We start from the raw sequence: 22,928 nt of genomic DNA, 5'->3' as shown, positions 1-22,928 counted from the left end.
CAACCCGCCATTTGCGCTCTGCCTGTCGCACCATTAAAAGTAAAGCATGTAACTCGGGTGAAAACTAAGCAGCTGAGGGACGCAACCGTTTTTTTATCCATTTGAAAGCAGCCAGCTGATCAGCTGCTAACGTGCATGCTATAACAAATTCCAAAATAGCTGAGGGTAATGGTGCAGGGCCATCCTTCAATTCCTCATAGATTGAGATAATCTGGGGGGACAAAGTCATCGACTCAACCGGCCTCCAGTTTCTCTGGAAAACCTTTATATTTTCACTAGCAAATCAGGAGGAACACCCCGAGATAAGTTGGAAAGGTACCACATAATGGTCCAACCAAGTCAACACGTGACAGGGGAAGATCCACAGAAGCTGTGCAGATACAAATATAAGGTCAAGAGTATGTTCTTTCTCATGGGTGGGTCCAACCACCCGTTGTTGCAATGAAATACTACCCATTGCTGCTTGGAAGGAGGTCACAAACGGGCTACTAACAGCGTTAGCCCAAATATTAAAATACTGTGGTACACATTGTTTTTTAAACTTTAAGACTAGGTCTGATACCACATCATAAAAAGGTTTTTTCAAAGGCAGAGAAACAAAAACAGGGGGGGGCGATATACAATAAGAGAATTAAAACTATGGATGAATTGATAGCAATTCTTACAAACATAGCCTCCATTTCAGCCAGAAAAACCAAAGGCAAAAGACTGCAGGTGAAACAATCCTTAAATATCAGGGCCACTCACCCTCCTGGATGTGATGCACCACGATCCAGGCAAAGAAAGGCATATTCTGGTGAAAGAATATGGAATACATCAGGATCAGTGGACAACGATAGCCAGGTCTCTGTTAGACATACCAGGTCAGGCTTGTGAGTTTCCAAAAAAGAAAACCTTTCAAATTTATGGGCAACCAGGGAGTGAGCGTTAATTAGACAGACACAGGCCTTAAACTCCTCCTGAACAGAGTCAGCTACGGCAGTCCAACCTGTGTGAAAAATTGTATTGTATTTCATCTATAACAGCACCTTCCCTTACACTCACGTAGGAGGGGCTGTGGTATTTTAATAGCATGCCCACTAGAAAACCGAGTTGTTTCCTTAATAGGAAACTGCCTTAACTCGATCATTGCTTTATCCAAATTAGGGTTCACTGGAGTATCAAGCTGGACCCTAAGAAAAAACTCCAAAAACCTCCTTTGCCTGGCAGGCCATGCGTTGAACTCCCATTTCGCGCCTCAACTCATCTCCTGGGGAACTGGGCAATAGTCCGGAAAACGCCTGAGGAAGGTGTTCTACATGACCACCCGAAACCAGCAAGGTGTGGACCCCTGCAATTTCACTACCATATAATACAGCCATCTGGATGTTAGCCTCCAACACTAGGAGGCATTTGTGAAGCCTTTTACCCCCATATTGATGATAAAATCAGAGCAGCCCTCTAAGACCTGAGGCAGCTTGTTTATTCACCATATTTACATGGCTGTGCCAGCTACCTTTATTGGAAAAAGTCAGGCCTAGATATTTATAAATACTGACAACCACTATTTTTTCCTATTTCATAAACCAGCTTGCTTTCACGTCACCCTTTCCAAAAACCAAGATCTTTGTTTTTGACAAATTCAGTTTCAGACCGTGGTCATTGAATATAGAGTTAGCATAAATTAAGCTCTGCTATAAAGCAAGTGTAAGATCAATTACAAATGTGTCATCGGCATGTAGCAGCATGCTAAATTTGGTGCCATTTAAAAGTGGAGGGCGTATCCTTCATGAGGCATTCTGCAGATTAAAATCATACAAAAACAAGACGAAAAATAACATGCAATAAAGCACACCCTTGCTTCACCCCCCTCTTTGTGCAAATGTCTCTTGAGTACTCATTTGCCCTGGAACACCTAACCACAGCTGAGGTATCCTCATACATCAGTTGCATTAAATGAAAGAGCCCAGACAGGGCGACGATCCAGTTGACCTTATTCCATAGTAAATTGTGGTTAATAGAATCAAATGCTTTTGACGGATCCGAAAAAGTTGCGAAAATTTGATTATTTCTCACTGTATACTTCTCCAAAATGGTATTCAGCACAAAGCACTGGTCTATGTTGGAGAAGCCTTTTCGGAAACCAGGCTGGGTGTCGTGGAGAAGTTTACTTTCCCAGATCCATTCTTCCAATCTCGCGACCAGACATCCTGCGTAAATTTTATTTGAGACATCTATGAGCGCAATTGGACGATCGCAGTTAGGGTCTACCACTGAGTCCTTTTTTTAAAGCAGGACAAGCAGGCTTGTTTTCCAGGAGATTGGGAAGGTTAGGTCACGCGCAATTGAATTAAAAACCTGATTTACAACTGGTACCACCTGTCTTGCGACCTAAAAACACCTCAGGTTTTTGGTCATCAAGCTGGAATCTTTGCGCTTTTTCAGATTCTTCATCCAAATAACTATTTCATCACAGGTAAAATTAATGTTTTCTTTGTCTTTACTTTCCTTCAACATACTTGGTCACCCCACTATGCTTCATCAAAACACCTTGCAACCAAATTCCAAAATGTACTTGAATGTTTTTCCCGGACTACCTTATCCAGCAGCTCCCATTGTGACTTGATATATTGCCCCTTCTTTAATTTGAGGAGATTTCTATAAACTCGCTACATAGCGTATAATTTCCCAGCATTCACAACACTCTCCTGCGTAATCAAATGCAGGTTCCATTTTTCGTGCCTGCATTCAGATGAATAGATGTTTTTTTTTATAAATCGAGCACAAAAGGTGTTCAAATTGGGGGACTGCCTTCCTTCTTGGAGCTGCGGGCACTGAGGACATTTCTCTGTATGCCCAGTATTTCACTGTCTTGGATAATTCTTGTAGCCTTGTCTCCATCAACTCTTCTCATGGGAGGGTCAAGCACAAAGCCTTCCTTATTCTGGCAGACCCGCTCCTGTTTACTCAGTAACGTTAGTGGGTACAATGACACTTTTAGAAACCATAATTTTGGTGGGCATTTATACAGTGCGAATACTGTGAGAATAACAATGCTGTTGTGCAGTTCCATCTGAAAATTATGAAAAATATTCTTGTTTTTATACAATTCCAAAATATAGGTTCTCTAATGACTACCAGACCCATTACATTAACCTTTCCTAGGAGTCCAACCCCAACCTTCTCCGTAAGTGCACACAATCAACCTCACTCGCAGTGGCATAAGAGTAGTTCATTAGTTGGTCCAACATAAACCGGATCAACTTTTAGGCAAGCCTCATAGTAAACTGGTAAACATGTCCTAAAAAATGGAAAGAAAACCCTGGCTCTGGGTTTGACAATTTCAGTCATTTTTGTAAAGAGGTAATGCATCCCTAAGTCAATTAAATTGCAAAGTGTGAAAACATCATACTAGTAAAACATCTTGAAACACTTACCTGAAACTCGAATCACAGATTCAAATTCCTGTCCTTAGTCTGCCATTGCTACCACCGCCTTAAACGTCCATTGTATATGAGCTCTTTAAATGGATAATTTTGCTTGCCCTAATTCACTCTTTAGCCTATTATAAAAGATGGCAAAAATAACATTCTAAAATATAAAATAAATACCTATTAAGAATAGTTTTTTATAGTCCATCGCAATAAAGAATTATTGATGATGTTCACAGGAAATTTCAGCGACCTCTAGGCCTGGACCTATTCCACAAGTACATGATTGACACGCCACATTCCAATAGAATCTTAGTGGTGCAGTAAACCACACACTTTCCCACGTCTACTAACCTCAAGGGTACATGCACCATCTAATCTACAAAGATGACCAAACACTAATAACCCATTTCTTTCCCTCTCATAATTGTCACTGAAAAATTGACAATAACAGCATAGAGATTTTGTTGATTCTAGAAATGTGGTTCTCTGATACTTCTCATATTGAACACCTTTATTCCTCCAATCTCTAAAATATATTACTATCACAGACAATTAAAAATGGAAGAGGAGATACCAGCAAAGACTCAAATGCAAAGTCTTTCCTACAAACAGTTGCCAAACGTTTGAACATGTATCATCTACATGCACTGTACTGCAAATGCCATCACTACGGCTACTATTCTGTTGGCCAATAGACTCCTCAGGTTTTGCTCTACTTTTATGGATAGAATTTCTGGACTGAATGACTACCACTGTCAACCTACCAAGACAAGCAATTATCATGGGGGACCTTATCCTATGGCCAAATATAGTTCTAATCCACAGGCCTGCAGCCTCCTTACAAAAATAACTCACCTTGGCTTTTTGCAATTAGTTTATACCGGACTCATATACAGATGTATAATTCACCCCGAACATCCATCAAAGTAATACTATTGTTCTGGAGATATTCTGGTACGAACACTGTCTAGATAAAGACCTTTAAAAAGTATTGACATACAATCAACACTCTTCATTCCAACCCTCACAGCCAAATAGGTAAGGTAGACCCTGGAAGCAGGTCACCCCTGATGACATGCATTTACTTTCAAGGGACCTCGAAGTGGGGTTCACTTTCTTATTAACCTGTGAGCCTTATTAAACATGTTTCACAGGGACATACAAATCACTCTGCCTCTCTGATCCCTGTTAACACACTTGAAGTCCACATTAATCATAAAGGGTGATAGCAAATCCTTTCGGCAAAAGCCTGGCAGAAATGAGAAAAAGGGGGGAAGCTCAAACTTGTTTGGCAAACGTTGCTACCAGAGATGGCAATCTTAAAAACAGTAAAACTATTTGGTGTAAAAAGAAGGAATAGACTCTCTTAACAGGTACACCAAACAAAAAGGCTACGCTCTTTAAAAAATGTATATATATTTTTTTTAAACGTACTTTACCAATTGCCATTTGGAGCCGTTCCAAACATTTTCACATTATTTCACATACTAGTTTACAAGTAGAAACTATCAGGAGTAAAACTCCCCAAAACAATTAGAATTCTTAATTGAATCCTATGCTACAATTATCTCAAGAATCGTGCAGAAAATTAAAACATCTAAAACAAATAGGTCTCCTCAGGTTTAATAACACATCTTAACCCAACACTGGCACCAGCCCCCAATGAATTCTGTAATTTGTCACTGTGTGCAGGAGTCTTACCTCAAGTATGAAATCAGTTTCAAGTACTCCCATGCTCTGAAAGGGAAATGGAGACCCACATCCTACTAACTATAAAGCATTGCACACTTGTCAATGAAAGTTACAATTCTTTAATGAATTTTCATCCAACAACTCATCAATCTGGATGCAGAACTGTATATTCAAGATGACAGTCTATCATCTGTGACAATAACCACCCTGCTACTTTGATTTAATTGTAGCCATCTGCAGCATGTTATATGGCCATCCAGGCTATTTTAATACACCATAGAAACTTTTCTAGGCATGGATGGCCCCGCTATGGGATGGCTCTAACACTTCCTCATTTACTGCTCAGGCACCATCACAATGGGTGCATTCACTTTTGGTATCCTCCCCACTGTACCATGGCGGCAGTACAGAGTATGAGCCCTGACTCTGAGGCTTTTTAATGTTTACATCCCTCATCAAATACTTTGATATCTCATTCCAACTCTTCGCTGATGATACACAACTTATGATAAGCTCAGGGAAACACAACACAAACCAACATACCTAACTAGCCTTCCTTGCATTCAGGATTAGATGTTTGTTAGGTCACAATCAATATACCATGAAGGGGGAAACCCAATCTTTATTACCTTGGTATTAGCTCTACCTTTTATCGGGGAAACAGTACTGTTAGACATAGGAAGTAGTTAGCTCTTATCAAGAACTTAGTCAACATTCATTAAATTTGCACTGTAAAACGAGTAATTCAATCATTTTTTAATAATCATTTCTATGAAAAAACACATAATAGCTTAAAAAGGCGGTGGGCCAGTCCCATTCACTTTACGTAAAACAATCATACATTGTTTAAAAAACAAAAAAACTATGTTGTGACACTTTGACTTTGACATTGAACTAGTGGCTTCTGTCCTGATGACAGGTATTTGGTTCAGTGATCAGTGTGGGGAGCAGTTGCTGTCTCACACTGTTCATAGGACCTGTGTTAGGGTTGTTAGGTCACAATTACATTTTTGGGGGTCCTTTTTGTTAACTCTGTCAGCCCTATACATGTTTTACTGGATTTCTTGGTTTTTAGACTTTCTTATTGTCAGAGGGACACCTTTGCAAGTCCCCCTGCAGTTGCAAATTCTTTTTGGTGTGCTGCCATTATACTCCCTTTTTTCACACAAAAAGTGTGTGAGGGAGTACATGGTAAATTTAGCATTAGAGAAAATCAAATCAATACATGCAGCCATTAAACACCTTGGCAGAAGAATGTCTGCAAAAATACTACATTTATTAAAGGTACTGGAGAAAAGAAAAATGTCTTATGGATATCTCATGCTACACCTTTTATACATTCATGTAGTAACTGTACAGTGCCTAATTGCTAAGGATTAACCACAGTTTTGAAACCTTCAATTTTAGATGGTTTGTCTCATGCCTGAAGAGTTTACCACTGATGTATTATCTTGATCTTTACTAATCCAATGTATTAATAGATTATAAATATAATTTAAACAGGGTTATATGTGCTGTGTGTGTTTTGCCAATGTGACTTTTTCAAAGCTGATCATTTCATAAATTCCAAAAATCAACTTAGCTGCACCAATTGTCATATATTACATTAAACAAATATATAGATACTATAACATTTAAATAAAGATGACAATAAGGGCTATTTAGACACATACAGACACGGATGGGAAAAAGAGATTAAAAAAGAAAGTTAATTGTTCAATGTATAGTAATCATGAATTCTGTGGCAAGACCGGAGGCAAGCATTATGCTTTCTTTCTTTACTTCAAACTCTTCAGCAGCTTACACCAATATCACAAACACAACTTCAACTTGAACTACAAATCCCACGTAAAAGTGACTTTTTGTGGCCACATCATGAAATGTCCCTTCTGAGCCTCCATGATGCCCCTCGTAGCTTGGCACTCTATAAGTCCCTGCTGCCTCTGAGTCCCTCCTCTTTCTTTGCTGCTCCTTGGCAGATTGTCTCGGGAGGATAGCTTGCTGGTACTGTTGTTTCCGGGCCGGTAAACTACGAGTTCTGCGAGCGGATGCTTTTTCGCCCGCCAGGTCTGACGCCTTTTTGCCCATCCAATGAGACTCAAATGGGAATGGGGAGTAGTATTTTCCGGCGCCCGTCAATGAGGAAATACCAGGACCGCCACGGCTGTAATGCCCTGGTAAGTCCCCATTGCTGGGCGCCAGAAAGAAATTACTCTGGTGGCAGCCGTGCCGGTATTTACCGGCACAGCTACTGCCGGACTCATAATGAGGCCCTTTGCATTTTTGGTACTAGGGAACACCCTGTAAGAATGATATTACACTCAGGGTAATAATGACAATTATTGAAAGATGTATTTGATTTTAATTTGTGCTTTTGGTAATGTTTTTCTGTGGTTCAAGAACATGTTTGTTGTTGAGTCAGAAGGGCTTTCCAGTTCCCGTCTGTTAATGCAAAGCATCTGGTGGGCCGGTCAGTAGTGTGTTTAATTCATAACGTAGCCGAGACTTAGAAAGGAGGACCTTTTGGGCGCAATCTTACCCTGACGTTTGAGAAACAGGCGCAACCTAATTATTTGTTTTTGTTTGTGTGATTGTTTCCAACCAGTTTTGTGATCCATAATTTATATTGTCAATGTATTTTTTTTGAGCTCAACTGTTACCTTTTCTGTGGCAGGGAACCGTGTTTAAAAGACAAGCATACTCGTCCTTGGCACTTAAGGGGTTAAAGCATGTGTCCACTGTAGTCTGTCATTTTGTAATGTTTGGCCATGTTACCAGAATACTATGTCGGTTGCTTGTGAATGTTTGCTGGGGTTGCTCTTTTTGCCGTGTTGGCAAATGTAATACAAATCTACACATTTCATTGCCAAAAGTTCAAATTCACTTTGAACTGAACTTTCATTCCACTAACCCTTACATGTCAGCCTTGTTTTACTAATGAATAATTTTTGAAATGTAACATTTAAGGTATATGCCTCATGCTGGTGTGGAGTTTTTAAAAACAATATTGCTGAATCAGTAGCGTGTAAAAAGATCTGGCTGTTTCACCTTCAATATCAAGCGTCCCACTTATCAGACAGAACAGGAATAAACATTCAGAAAACGAATCTTTATAGAAATTATCATCATTTATAAATACTAGAACCAACAGGCATAATCATTGATAATCATGCCTCACCATCAGCAGGTCCTTGTTACCCGCAAAAAGTAGTGAAAAAGTAGTAACCCTACCCAAATGGTGTGCTCTGAGAACAAATATCCACCCGGCACCAAAACCTGAGACCGCCACTGCGCCATTAATGCCTGCTCAGTTCCCAAACACCAAGCCATTACTGTTAGGTTGACCACTCGTCAAGAGAACAATCCTGGACAGTGACTCAAAAAACCCGGAACAAATCCCTGAATTTACAGACAGAAATTCTAGCCAAAATGTTCACTTTATGGACACAGATGCTGGATGGGGCAGGCAACCCAAAAAATGAGGTAAATAAGCGGTGAAATATTAACTTATGTTATATCCATTGCTCCTCAGCATTTTAAAACTGCAAGAGGAAATGTCATTGTTAAACCAGTCAAGACCATGCACAGTGGTGGCTGAGCAAACTCTTGGAAGGGGGCGCTAGAGGGGGCCCCATGGGTAATTGCTTTAAAAATTGACGTCAGACACAATTCATCAAATGAGTCAATAATTTAAAATGCAGTAGCATAATCAGGACCAATGCTCTTCCCTATAGAGATAAATGCATGTTCCCTGCCCCATCAGAAGGCTGAGTGGTTGAATTAACTAATTAATTCATGCCCGACATGCTTAGGACACTAAACATGGATTACAGAAGACACATTTGGGACACCAAGAAAAAGTAGCTATACTATACAATGCCTCATTCCAAGTTTGCCGGTCCAGTAACAGCGGTACCGTTAAGCATGCCGGTACCATTGTTACCAAACCGGCAAACTACAAGTTCTGCTTGCGGGTGCCTTTCACGAATGGTGCCGGTGCATTCGGCCTCCCCATGCCTTATAGGGCTCAATGGGAATGGGGAGTAATGCATTCTGGCGCCTGGCAATGGGGAAATACAGGGTCCGCTAGGGCTGTAATGGCCCTTCATTTCCCCATTGCCAAGTGCCAGAAAAATGTGCAAGTTCAGCGGCAGCCTGCCGGTTTTACCGGCAAGGCTACCACCGAACTTGTAATGAGGCCCAATATGTCCCTGCAGAAAAATTACCAACATACCCATGGACAATAGATATAACCCACATTCAGTTTCGTGGCAGGAAGTAATTTAGAAGAATCACAGTTGCAAAAGCCTACCGCTGTTGGGATTGCTGCAGCTCACACTGGTTGCTACTCACATATGATAGAGCTGCCAGTATGGCATAGAGCTGGCCCGTATGACAATATGCTTACAATATATCACAATAGTTCATGTTATGTTATGTAAAAAAGTGTTCATATTGTGCCCATCAGCACCGTAGGGCTCTTATGCATCAAGGCTTATGCGGATTGGGTAGTATTGTACCTTTGCCTGGAGTGAAGCAAACAGTGGTCTGTGTTGGAAAGGAACTGGGGAAAAAAGTGCCAAGAATAGGGAAGCAGAAGTAGAAAAGAAAGGAGACAAACAAATGGAAAGGTATAAGGGGCTTCAAGGGACGGGTGTACGCTTGTGGTAGAAGGGGTGCATGTGTGTGTAATCAGTGGTAGTGGATCAAACAGATTGTTGACGGGAAAGTATGTTTAAAAGCACAAATGGTGTTGATTCAATCAGCCCATTATGTTCTTGCATCAGAGTCCCAGCCTTAGATGTATTATTTCCTTGGATTGTGAAACCCTGATGCTAGCATATTGATTCATGCAAACAGCTCTAAGAGGGCCCATTGTACATTTTCCACCCATGGACATCTGACAAGCTTTTTTGCATTAACTGATGCCAAAGGCGACGCATTGGGGCTCATTTTCTATAAAAACAAGTGCTTAATTTGTGGGGTCTCAGCCCCAGCACTTATTTCAGAGCCCGGAACTTACTTTCTTAGACTCATTCTGATTATGAGGTTGTGTTTTGGCAACTTTATTGTTAAATCTCATTCACAAGTTGTCACACATCAAGCAACAACAGTATGCACTGGCCACATTCCTTTTCACCCTGTGTCTGTGCATTGTTATTCATGAACCTGATGACCCACGTAGACAACAGAGTGGTAGTTATTCATTTTCATTAATAACAATGAGTTGGAAGGTAACATCGCTGGTTGCTTGTGTTGGCCACACCCACACACTTCTTCAGCCCTCTGCATAACATTGCTCCTCCACTACTGCAATACGCAGCAACAGCACCACATTAGTGTGGGTTGGCAGCAAGAGGATAGTCAGCAGCACCAACACAGAGGAAAGGTCAGGGAAAAAGCCACTGCCTAAGAGAAGTGCCTTAAATGAATGTGAACCCATACACAAAGGGTTTACTGCAATCTTTGACTGACAAGTTTAACAGTTCAGTAATAATTTTTCCTGCAGTTGTCTGTTACATTCTAAACTGGCCCATTCATGCACATATACACAGACTCTATGGGTTCACGTCTTGCTCCTTTATTCGCCAGGCTTTCACTGCCTCTCCACGTGCGTTCCCTCCCGCTTCCCTGTAGTCGCCCCCCCCCAGTCTCTTGTTTCATTTTCCCTTAAAAGGGACAACTCTCCCTTGCCCACAACACCCCCCCCCTTACTTATCACGTAAATCCGTGGCCTACATCTGTTCGATGAGACAAGTGGGTTTTCGTATGGTCCACTGTGGGTGGCCGTGCGGGTCCTCAGCATCCTCACCAGGTTTCTTTGGCAGAGGGTGCGCCGGCGGCTCTGTCTTGGGTTCCTCTTCTTCTGCTTCATCTTCCACCACGGGTGTCTTGCTTCATGATCTTCTTTTTTTTTAAATTCTTTTTTTTAATTTTCTTTTTTATTGTGGTGCAGGTCTGTACAGCATTGCAAATGAAACAGAATGCAGAACACAAGGAGCAGGGCAACAAACAAACAATGCAGTTAAACAGGTTCTCGTTAACAAATAAACATCTTACAACCAAATTTACAGACATGTTAGTTTTATGCAACTTCCTCTTCTGCCTCCTCCTCAAACTCTCCTTCCTCCTCAGCTGTAGCATCCTGATATTGTTGATACTCCGACACAAGATCATTCATGTTGCTCTCGGCTTCTGTCAACTCCATTTCATCCATACCCTCCCCTGTATACCAATGCAAAAAGGCCTTGCGGCGGAACACAGAAGTGAACTGCTCAGAAATGTGTTTGAATTGCTCTTGGATGACCAATGAAAGTAGCAGACATTTTCAACCCACGTGGAGGAATGTCACACACAGCAGTTTTGACATTGTTTGGAATCCATTCAACAAAATAGCTGCTGATTTTGTTCTGCACATTAAGCATCTGCTCATCCACTTCCTTCATGGACATGTGGCCCCTGAACACAGCAGCCACAGTAAGGTACTGGCCATGATGTGGATCACAAGCAGCCATCATGTTTTTAGCATCAAACATCTTCTGCGTTAGCTCTGGAACAGTTAAGGCACGGTACTGTTGGCTACCATGACTTGTGAGTGGGGCAAAGCCTGGCATGAAGAAGTGCAACCTGGGGAAGGGGACCATGTTTACTGCAAGTTCATGCAAGTCAGCATTTAGATGACCAGGGAACCACAAGCAGGTACTAACACCACTCATAGTTGCAGACACTAAATGATTGAAATCACCGTAAATTGGAGTGGTAAACATCAAGGTTCTGAAGCAGATGTCATACAGTGCTTCATTATCAATACAGTAGGTTTCGTCAGTGTTTTCTACCAGCTGGTGAACAGAAAGTGTGGCATTGTATGGTTCAACAACAGTGTCTGATACTTTTGGGGGATGGCACCACACTGAAAGTGTTCATTATTCTGTCTGGGTACTCCTCACAGATTTTGCTGATTAGAAGTGTACCCATTCCAGAGCCAGTACCACCTCCCAATGAGTGGGTGAGCTGAAATCCTTGAAGGAAATCACAGCTCTCTGCTTCTTTCCTCACTACATCTAATACTGAGTCCACAAGTTCGGCACCTTCTGTATATTGCCCCTTTGCCCAGTTGTTACCAGCACCACTCTGACCGAAGACAAAGTTATCTGGCCTGAAGATCTGGTCCATAGTTCCTGGCTCAAGATCCACCAAAACCGCACGGGGCACATATTTCCCACCTGTAGCTTCGTTGTAGTAGACATTGATTCTATCCAGTTGAAGATCACTGTTGCCATGGTATGTACCAGTGGGATCAATGCCAAGTTCATCGCTTATCACTTCCCAGAACTTGGCTCCAATCTGGTTGCTGCACTGGCCGGCCTGCAGGTGGACAATTTCCCTCATATTCTTTTTTCATGTGTATTATCTTCACCAGATAATCAGACCAGACGTCAGAAGTCTTCAGTGATTCGCCTTCATGGTCCTCTTGAACAGTTTACGGAAGAAAGATGCATTCCGGGTTATCTCCCCGTAGTCTCCTGAGGCCGTGATCATTGGCCCTTTCACTTCAGTGACTATGAAGGGCTTGGGTCTGTATCTGGATCCGTTTTCCGTTGCCTCGCCTACTGGGATCTGAGGCTCTTTGGATTTCTGCTTCTGGTCAGTCCACTCTTTGGCCTTCCTCCTCTTCTCGGCCTCTCGTTCTCTGATTTCGTTGTCTTCAGCCGGGGTGTAGTCCTTCAGCTGTGGTAGCCTCGTTCGTGGCTTGTACTTTATCATGGGTTCTGCTGGGATTCGGCCGGTTGTCTCATGAGGTGTGTTTCGGTAACTCCTCGACATCTGGGAGATGGCTTGGGGCATGGAGGCTTGGTCTGCAGCAGCTTTCTGGCGTGTCCTCTTTATGTTAGTGTAAAGGCCCATCCCCGTCTTAGCACGTGAAATATAAATAAATAGACACACCCCAACGGGGAATGAGACTAAGAGAATAGGTTGCCAGAGTTAGTCTTTTTTATCAAGAATTGCCATTCAGAGAACTCTGCTGCCCGAGAGCGCTCTGGCAAACAATACACTTACAATTGATTATAAGGGCAGGAAACATCATAAGTGATGTTAGACAGGAATGTTACAAAGTTCATCGTGGTTGGACACAAGCTCATGTTGTATAGGCGCAAATAGTTGCTGCTCCTCCGTGGTTGGCTGCTGAGCTGGTGGGAGGGTGAGCGTCACGAGGTCCATCTGTCTGTGTCCAAGCGGGGGTCAGGGCCAGATCGCTGTGAGGCAGGGTGGCCGCTAACTAAGCTAACATAATATACTACAACAAAACATGCACTAAATAATAGTCATTGCAACTCCTTTGAACAAATCATCATGAACCTATAAATTGTATTCCCGTAATCGCACCATTACTTATTGGGACTTATATGGGGTACCAGGTTAAGGGTCTTGACCAATATGATAACATCGATTGCGGGGTGGGTCTGGGCTTATCAAAGAGGCTGGGGGGGAAGTTGGCGCTTGTTAGTTGTTGGAGGCAATATACTGTGACAGAGGTCTGATTTTAACTAAGGGCATGCTGGGGTGGGCTTCATGGCACGGTCACATATCTGGTACATCAAGAGAATACCTTGCAGGGACACAGGGTTATACTGGCAGTAATTTTCCAACAGCAAGGGTGAGCGGGCATGGGCAGGTTTGTGGAGGTGGATGAGCTGCAAGTCCTGGCTCAGGCCAGTTCACACGCGGGGCAGTGATCTCAGAGGAAGAGCGAGATGTTACATTTTTTTTTGTTGCTATTGCCTCTGGCTTGAGTGTGAGAATGGAGCGGCGAAACCTTCATACACAGTGACAAAAGGTGGGGGCCCTGTGCGTGGCGCTGCTAAGGGGAGAGAAGCCTTTTCGTATTAGCGTAGTAAGGCCTAGTTAAAAAGATGGAGTCGAGGGTGCACAAAATGGATGCCACGTGTCTTGTGCAACAGCTCCATCTACGCCAATGCCAGCCTAAGGCCTATATTAACATAACAGCGATGGAGGCATCCCCCACCATTGGAAGAGCACATGGTCCAAGCTGTACTGAATGTATGGCAGAGGCCCAAACGACCCCTCACTCCCACACATTCCCCCCTTTCGTTACATCTAAAGTAACAAACTATTTATTATTCTTATTTCAATATACTCTGCTTCTGCAACCACTTCATCCCAAGCAGGTGTTCCTTTTATTGGCATCCATGCCCTGCATACGCTCCTTAAACTATGGCCCTTCCGTGCATATTCATCTGGTGTGCATGTCATATATATTCCTCCTTCCCCATCCAGGTCCACCCACACTTCCCTGTACCATTGCAGCTCCCTTGGTTCTTTTATGGTGGTGTGATATAGATTATTGACCCTGTCCCCATTCTGGCGATATATACAGCTGTCATGCGATACTTTGGGGAGTTAGGTTCTCCAGTTTGCATTTGTGCATCTATCATAGTAGCCACTGTTGTCTGTTGGCCCATCGTTACCATCATCATTGTTGAATTAGGCATAGATTTTGCATAGCATCGGATACCTAGTTGGCACACACAGAAAAATAGTAAAATAAAAATGAAAATTTTCATCACAGTGTTGAACCAGGATGGTATCTAGTTGAACATATTGTCAAATGAGTTGCTTGGCTCTATTCTCCTTCTTTCGACATTGTCTCCCCCAACCTGTGTACTGCTGAGATCACGTGGGAGAGGGTCCCATTATCTGCATCTTCAGAAGGTACGAATGTACAGCATGCGTTCCAAATTTTTCGGCAAACACCGCCGTCCATCGCTGTGAGAAGGTCTAGGACGTACCGGTTCTGCATTGTTATTAGGCGCAAGGCGCGAAGTTCCACCTTGATCACATTGAATCCCTCTTCCGTGTCGTTGGCCAGTTGGATCAGCTCCCAGCGAACGACCTGTAACCATTTTGGCGTTTGTTCAAGCTTGGAGTCCTGGCGTCAGGAGGGAAGCAAAGAATGTCTCGGCAGAATTGAAAAGTTTGTATTTTGTTGGAATCTCAGCAAGGAGAGCGGATGATTAGTTGGAAATGTAGTTTGATGGCCGCTTTTTGCAGGAGAGTCTGTCCTTTAGGTCACTTTCCGACAGCAGATCATATGAAGGGGGTTCTGTTATTGCTAGTTGGGGCGCTGCCGATGTGTCAACCGATTGCCCTGCTGCCGATGTGCCAGCCGATTGCCCTGCTGCTGATATGTCAGCCAAACCTTTTCCTCCTTGGATATGGCTTTCTGGGATCACCATCAGAGCTGAATGCAGGGTGGCCAGGGCGCAAGTACCTCTCCATGATTCCGGTAGATGCAGGTAGGCTTGTTTGCAACAGCCCCAATACATGTCCATTAACGCAGCTGTACCTTTTTTCATATCTGGAATAATTATTGTTTTGTTGCATTGTTTGTTAGCACCCATTGGTACCTTGCCTTCTCCATGAAAACAAAGTTCATGTGGTATTTCTGTTTGGATCTTGATGGGTTTTTCTAATGTGGTAACCCAGGTGAGTTTTGCGATGTGCTGGGACCAGACAGGAGCACACATTTCTTTGACCCATTGAAAGTTTTCTTCAGTTAGTCCCCTGAGTGCTTCAGTTTTGCACTCAATCGTTTCGTCATGCCACTTGTTTTCTGTGAATCTTGTTCCTTTTATGACAAAGAATGGTTGTTTAATGCAGATTAATCCTTGGCGCCTGTTTGTGCATGTTTTCTCATTCTGCAGCAATTCTATTGTAATTGTGTGTTCCTGGAAGGTGCTCCGAATTCTACATAATACAAGATAAATTAAACACTGGGCGTCTGACAAGGGTACTTATTTTGGGTGTGCCTGATGCATGCGGTATGAGAGAGCAGACGTAGCAGCTCTCGTCTGAGTACCATTTATTTGATTGGTCGGGGTGGCGGGGGTCTTCAATTTCATCTAAATCCAGGCCATGGTAGATGTCATATCTTTAGCCTCCCGCCCCCCTTTTCTGTCTCCTCCTCCCCCCTTTCAGGTTATTCAGTGTTTTTACTTTTTGATAATTTATGGGAAAGACTCCTGCCCATGAAGTGCCATTGAGTTCATTCACATTGTACCAAGCCTGTAGTTCTGGGGTCTCTTGGGTAGCAGCAACATAAAAGTGCATTATAGTTCCTTGCAAGGTGGGTTCTATAGTTGTCCGTACATCAATATTTATCAGGTTAGATTCATTCTCCCAAAAGTAATCACCATCATACCGGTTGGTTTTATTGTCATTACTCGGGTTTATAGCAGCAAGTGGAAGGAGGGGGGCTGTTGCTGTGCGATTAATGTGCAACGTAGGGTGGTTTGTATTAACAGAATAATCATTAACAGAATAATTATGTTTCCACACCTGCCCATATATGTATTGATCCTTCTTGTATCAGCTGTGCCCCACCCCCCCTTTTCATGTCCTCCACAATGAAAAATACAGTATAGTACCAAGCCATAAAAAATAGCATAACCGAAAGCAATATTGCAGAATACTTCACACCGCATTCTAAATTATAATATTTATTAGCTCTATTAACTACCCTATCACTAACTGAAATTGTGCTGTTATTTGTGAGTGCACTCCTTTCGGCCATTGTGTTACCTGGAGGGGGCAATATGAAATTGTTAAGCGACAGGCATACATATTTATTCATTTCATTACGTTTGTCATTTTATCATTACTTTCTACTTATTGCTTAAATAATACTTTCTATGGTGTGCACACTTTAATGCTATTTTTCTATATTTATCGTACATACAATTGCTATTACATTTGTTTGTAACTAACATAATTTTCTTCAATAATGAGCATTGTGTCTATGTACAGGCTGTGGATTGTCATTTCATGGAATTTGATAAAAAGAAAACAGAGAGCGAGAGAGAGAGAGAGAGACAGTTATAACTACTTTCTTACTTAATGCTTTTCAATTCTTCCTCTTCGTCATTTTGTTTTGTACTGTTTTCATAGTTACTTTCCTACCCACTAGCTACTTCATTGCTGTTAGTTTGCTCGCATTGAGGGATTGCACTATCACATGCTCTTCTCACATCTGACAGATGCACCCAATATTTCAATCCCTTAACCTTTACAGCTGTAGGTGTGCAGTAAATCACTTCACACGGGCCATGAAATCTTGCAGGGTTCCACCTCCGAACAAAACTTCGCACATACATATTTCATCCGGGCATTAACTGACCCTTTGGGCTGTCTTGGGCTGGCATTGCAGTGTCTGTCGCAGCATTTTCAGTAAAGGGTGGTGCAACTTGTCATGCAATGCTATGCACTGTGCGTGTTAACTGGGTAAGGTATTCCTTGAATTCTTCCCCTAGCACTGTGGCAGCTGTGTGTGCATCTGAAGCTTTTCTTACTGGGGAGAGTGGCGTATGAATGCGCCTGGCCGTCACTATTTTGTGCAGGCTCAAATGGTGGTCTTTACTTGGCTGCGTTCTGAGTTGGAACAGGGCTAGGGACAAGCAATACACCCAATTATTTTTGAGCGTGTTGCACAACTTTGATAACTTACTTTTGAGCAGGCCGTTTATTTTTTCCACCACTCCATTAGCCATTGAGTGATAAATCGAACACAGTTTATGCTTGACCCCCAGTAATGACGTTACTTCCTTGAAGAGGTCATTCACAAAGTGTGTGCCATCATCTGATTTTATAACATCACATATGCCCCACCTTGAGAACACCTCCCGCACCAAGAACTTTGCGGCACACTTTGCATCTGGGTGGGGGCATGGTCCAGCTTCTACCCAGCTTGAAAAGCGGCACACTATCACAATTAGGTATCTATGTCCATTACATCTTTCTCCCATATCCGTGTAGTCAACATGGAGCTCTCTAAACGGGCCCACAGGACGCGGTAATGTTCCTCGTAGTGTTCTCAATGTCATTCCTGAACTGTACTACTAACAGGTGGTACATTCGATAGTGAAGTTTGACAAATGTTCCTGTAGGTTTGTTACAAACCAATGTTTTTGTATGTCTGCTGCGATATGTTGCTTAGATACATGTGTCGGAAAGTGTAGCTGTTGGAACGCTACTTCCAGAAACTCCACTCGCATCACCACTTTCCCTGTTGGTTCCTGTCTCCATATTAAATCTGTTGATGACTGCTTGCACCCTCACCCACAATTCTTGCTCTTCTACCGGTGCGTGCCTTTAAAGCTCTATTATTTGGGATAATGGTGTATGATTGCATCCTTTTTCTAATGTGTCTGTACTCTTTGATAATACATTCAATTGCTGGTGGGAGATTGAAATACGCAGCGTCTTTCGCTGCTGTGTCTGCTGCCGCGTTTCCCAATGAGATTGCGTCCGTGTTGTTGGTATGAGCTTGGCATTTCACCATTGCTACTACTGTTGGTTCTGCTAATGCATCTATCAGCTCATTTAGTAATGCAGCATGTTGTACTGGTGACCCATCTGCCCTCCGGAATTCTCTCCTTCGCCATCTTGACAGCCCTGAGTGTACTGTTGTTGTGGCGTACGCCGAATCTGAATATATCATTACTGGACATCCTTTAGCAGTGCACAACGCCTCAATTAGTGCAGTCAATTCTGCTGCTTGTGTGGAGTAATGAGAGGGGAGGCGTTTTTGTTCAATGATCTCATATCCTTCCTCTTCCTTTCTTACAACCACCACTATTTTGGAATTTGGGAATATCATCCTCCTCTCCCTCATATGTAGCACAATCGTGTTCCTGCATGTCTCCTACAGTGCATGGTTCAGTAATGAATGTGGCGTGGTTCTCCGTATTACACCTGACCACATGGACATTTGGACTGGATATTATTATTTCATAGGCTGTCGCCCTTTATGTCGTTGATGTTGATTTTGATCTCTTTAGGATAGCAAAGAGCGAGTGCTCTGCATATAGGGTCACTGAGCATCCCATCATGATGGTGGCGCTTTTTTCGATTGCGAAGTGAGAGAGCTTGTTCGCATGCAAAGTGCTCTTGCATCACTGAATCCAATGTTCTGCTGTAATAGGCTAGTGGCTTGTGACCTAGCAATGCGTTCTGTATCAGCACTGCAGTCATTAAAGTACCATTGCAGTGTGAAAATAAGTAGAATTCCCTGTCATCATCTGGTTTTGTGAGAACTGGTGCATGTGCAATGAGATCTTGCAATTTGAAATACTGTGTCATCATCTCATTTGTCCATTTTATTGGGACATTATTCTTTTGTGCTTCCTTCAGCCCTTGTAGCAGTGGGCGTGTGTATGGCGCGTAATCAAGTATCCATGTGCGGCAGTAATTACAGGTGCCAAGAAACATTTGCATGTCCTTTACTGTTTTTGGTATTATCATATGGCGTAAGGCTGCTGCCCTCTTGGGCAATATCCTCTTGCCATCTTTTGAAATTAGCTGTCCTTAGTAGAGCACTTCTGCTAGGCAATATTGCAGTTTGCCTTTGTCTACTTTGTACCCTTTCGTGGCCAACAAATTCAACAATGTCATAGAATTGGCCCTGCACTGCTCTTCACTCTTGCTGCAGACAAGTAAATCATCTACGTATTGTATTATTCTGCTTTCTACATCAATGTTTCCTAGATCTTCATGCAAAATCCTGTTAAAAATGCTGGGGCTTTCACAATATCTCTGCGGTTTTCTGCATTGTTCGTGAACGCTCTGTGGTACTGAGAGCTTTGGTCAATTGGAATTGAGAAGAAAGCATTCTTCAGATCCACTACTGTGAAACATGTGGCATCTTTAGGTATGCTACACAATATTGATGCTGGATTAGGAACTAATGGGAATTCTTTCTGGATGACGTCATTAAGTGGGCGTAAGTCCTGGATCATCCTCCAAGCCCCACCCTTCGCTTTTTTATTTGGAAAAATTGCCGTGTTACATGGTGAATTAGATGGCACTATTATCCCTTGTTGTACCAGGGTGTTTATTGTTTCTTGTATTCCTTCCTCTGCCTCCCTGGAAAGTGGGTACTGTTTTACTCTGGCAATATGGCTCCTGGTTTTAATTTTATTGTGATTGGTGTAACTTTATGTAGTAGCCCTACATCCTGGGGGCCTTCTCCATGTCGTTCTCAAATATGGTGGGTGGCACGATTACACTAGCCATAAGAGGATTGTGTATTTCCCTATGCTGGATCATGATATCACAAGGTATACTTATCTCCATTATTATTTCACCGTCACTCTCACTGACAGTGAACAATTCTTCATCAGTTAGATTGAGCAACATTATGTTTGGGTCTATGCACAGTATTGTTCTCCACTCGCACCCATGTGTGTTCAGTCCTATTACTGCAATACGTTTGCTCGAGACCTGCACTCCCTCTAGGTCAATAGGCAAAATTATTCCTGGCACAATGTCTGTATTTACAATTGGGCAGAAGACAATCTGAGGGTACCTTCCACTCTTTCCTTGTTATCTCTGGCACCACCCGTACTAACATCTTGATAGCATAAATGAACATACCCATGTCAATGGGCACCCTTCTTAACGCAACTTCGTTTGTCATTGTGCTGATCATCAGCATCGCCCGTACAGGGCACACTCCTGGGGTTGAACAAACTATCCCCCGTTCAGTAAAGGAGATAGTCATGTTTAATTTACTCAAAAGGTCTCTTCCCCGAAAAATTTACTGGCGCGTCTTCGTGGTACAGTAGAGGTGTGTGCACTGTTTTTCCCCCCACCATTATATCAAGATCTTTTGTGTAAGGAACTTTTAAAATAGCCCCGGAGAACCCTTGCGTTTACAAATTTCTTTTCGAGAGCGGGAACCGGCCTTCCATAAGGCATGATTTTTCTGCTCCCGTGTCTACCATAAAGATTAACTGTTTCTTTCCTATCTCTGCTCCCACTAGTGGTTCCTCATCTGCACTTAGAGTAGTGGATAGGACTGGGCACACTGGTGCTTTCTGTGGGCTCTCCTAATCTGCATATGTCTCTGTTCCTGCAACTGAGAAGACGTTATCTCCTACCACCGCTACACCGCAAAAAGGTGCAGGTGCGCCATTAGCAGATGTTGCAAACATGTTATTGTTCACATTTCCTACAGTATTTTGTCTTGCCATTTTCTGTTGCATACCCCTCTGCTGTGGTTGTTGCTGGGGCTGCTGACTTTGTTGCATTTGGGGCTCATTATAATATTGCTCATTTTGTCCACCCATTCTCATGGGTAACCCATAGGGACTTCCTGGGTGTGGGTGACCATACTGTTGTTCATTTCCCATAGGGGGCTGTCCTTGGTAATAACCCATGGGTCGCATTCTACATTCCCTTGAATAATGCCCCCACCTCCCACAGTTTCAACATGACCCTTGTGGTCCTCCCCTCATCCCAAGCCCTCCAAATCCTCTATTTCCCATTCCACCTTATCCCCTCTTGGTCTTCTGCACCCACCTCGTCCTCTTACTGGCCTTCCTTGCCATCGGGGCCCTCCATACTGTTCCTCTCCATCCCACTGCTCTTGTCCACTTGCCGCCCATGTTGAGGCCATTCTGGCTGGTGCGCTTCCCCCTCCCTCTCTTCTTTCGCCGTTCCTGTCAGTTGATGTTGCTGCATTCAGCGCTGCGACCTTCACTAATTTATTTTGTACTAACATCGCCTCGTCTGCCAACCTTCGCTGTGCTATCTCTTTTTCTCTTTCTTTGATCCTCCTACAATGGTGCACAATTATGCTCTGAATCTCGGGCCAACCCTTGGCTTCTATCCCAGCTATTTTATCCAAGGCCTTCTTACCTCCTTCGGAAGCCCTTTTTTGATTATAAAGTAGAACAAGGCGGTAGATTGATCCCACGCCGTACCCGTTTCACTTCTCCACAGGTCTTGCACCCAGAGGATGAATTGCGTAGGCTCCTCCTCTCCCATAGTGCACTGCATCACTAGGTGTAAATCTGGAATGTCTGGAAACGTTCTCCGCAACGCATCCCATACCTGTGCTCTAACGTTGTTAAATGGCGAACCGTCATGGCAGTCACAGCTCATTGTCACTTCCGGGAACCCTGCCTTCACCCACACTGTGTCCGCTTGATCACCAACAGCGTACACCAGAAAACTTTTCACATCCCCTATTGCCAGTGGTACTCACGCTGTGTTCTTTTCGAATGCACATATCCATTTCCCCGTCCCACCCAAAAGTGGAGGGAGAAGTTTCAACAAGTTATTCTTATCCATCTGTGCCCATGGTATGTAGTGGGGCCTCCCTGCTCCTTTGTGTATTAGGGGCATTTGCAGCTTTGTTTTTCCCCCTTTCTTGCTTACCATTCCCTTCCTTTTTTTTACTTACCAGCATGTTTCCTACTCTTTGTCTTAACCTTCCCTGCCATCTTGGTGCAGCTCTTTCATCATCTTCCTCGAATAGGAATGGCAATGGAGGTCCCGTCACTGCCACTCCCTCTTCATACTCATCTAAATCACTCCATACTTCCTCTACTTCCTCCTCTTGTTCCCTTCCTTCTTAGGCGTCCCCTCTCTGGCTATCTGGTGTTTCTGGCCATATTATTTTCATGGGTTTGCCATTTAAATGGAACAGAAACTCACCTGATTGCCACTTTGTTCTTGCCCTTTTGGTATTGGCACTGACGATGGTGGTGGGGATGGTGTGGATCCCCCTGTGCCGCTTGGTGGAGGTGTGAGGTTGCCCAATGTTAATGGTGGTACTTCCCCTCCCCCTGGCAACATCTGGCCCCTGTCGCACAAGGCTTGTAACCGCATTATCTCTAATTGTGCATGTGCAAGCTGTCTATCTAAATCTCCTGTCAACTGTGCCAAATTCACTGGTGGGGCACTGGTTGGGTCGTACAGCCCTCTTTCGTATGGGGGATGCGCAGTGGCAGACACCACTGC

The 22,928-nt window shown here is 43.3% G+C and overlaps 1 protein-coding gene and 1 pseudogene across 1 annotated transcript in view; both read right to left on the bottom strand.

Annotated features, from left to right (window-relative positions):
* The window catches only part of FRMD7 (FERM domain containing 7), a 762,724-nt gene that overhangs the window by 351,345 nt on the left and 388,451 nt on the right, over positions 1–22,928 (bottom strand). The gene's annotated exons all lie outside the window — the stretch shown is intronic.
* Positions 11,078–12,521, bottom strand: LOC138481660 (tubulin beta-4B chain pseudogene; annotated as a pseudogene).

This window comes from Ambystoma mexicanum, chromosome 5p (assembly GCF_040938575.1).
Source record: "Ambystoma mexicanum isolate Mex_15411 chromosome 5p, UKY_AmexF1_1, whole genome shotgun sequence".
NCBI classification, from domain to species: domain Eukaryota; kingdom Metazoa; phylum Chordata; class Amphibia; order Caudata; family Ambystomatidae; genus Ambystoma; species Ambystoma mexicanum.
The sequence above is the reverse complement of the archived record's forward strand: the minus strand, read 5'-3'. Positions and strand labels throughout refer to the sequence as shown.